Genomic DNA, 1,045 nt, shown 5'->3' with positions numbered 1-1,045 from the left:
CTTTTTATTTTCAGGATCATTTTCAATCCTTTTTCTTTTCTTTTCTTTTCTTTTTCTTCTTTCTTTTTTTTATGTGAGGATTACTATATATCGACAGCCTTTAATGATTTTGAACTTCACTATCCTCTTCTTAAAGTTAAAATTTTTCACATTTCTTCACTATATAAATTTATATTAGCTTTAAAGATTTTTTCATAAAGTTTTAATATTTTCTTCTTACATGAATCTCTAAGATTTTTAATACTTCAAAAATAAAATTCCTTTACTTAAAATAGAAAAACATGGTCTTATTCTATCATACCAAATATCCTAATCTCTAAAATTAACCTTTATTATTTAAAAATTCTACTTAAGTTTACTATATATTTAGAAACATAGATATAGTTATCTAAAGTTACCCTCTAATATCAAAGGTCATGTTAAAGTTTTTTTTAAAAAATATTTTGAAAATATAACTAATTGAGGTCAAATAAAATTAAATCTCTTTTCTTTAAAAAGAAAATTTTCTTCCCCCAAAACTTAAATTTTTAAAAGATTTTAAATGAAGAACTGAAAAATTTAGGGTTAAAGAAAACATTTAATACATAAAGAAAAGACATACCTATTGAAGATTCTGATTTGAAACTTAACTCTGAAATATTACAGGTGCTAATATGAAAAGCTACAAGACTTAAAACATTAAATAGCACATAATACATATAAAAATTTTCTGAGAAAAAGTTAACTGCAAATACATCCAACAAAGTACAAAAACTAATAACTTCTAGTAGTTTCACAAATCTAAAGTTCATAACACAGTATACAACAAAATAAAGTACTACAGTCCGCAAACAAATAGTCTCAACAACTAAATACAATTAAACAGAAACTAAACAAAAATCTAACTAAAGCATCACCAATCATCATCTTCTTCTTCTTCTTCCACATCCAAATTTTGTTGGTGATATGGAGTAAAAACGGGGTGAGTAGGAAACTGAACTGACTGATCAACCTTGATGAATTTGACCATTGCATCATCATAAGCAACATCGTATTCAAACTTCTG

Source organism: Phalaenopsis equestris, unplaced genomic scaffold, assembly GCF_001263595.1.
Source record: "Phalaenopsis equestris unplaced genomic scaffold, ASM126359v1 Scaffold000002, whole genome shotgun sequence".
NCBI lineage: Eukaryota > Viridiplantae > Streptophyta > Magnoliopsida > Asparagales > Orchidaceae > Phalaenopsis > Phalaenopsis equestris.
The sequence above is the reverse complement of the archived record's forward strand: the minus strand, read 5'-3'. Positions refer to the sequence as shown.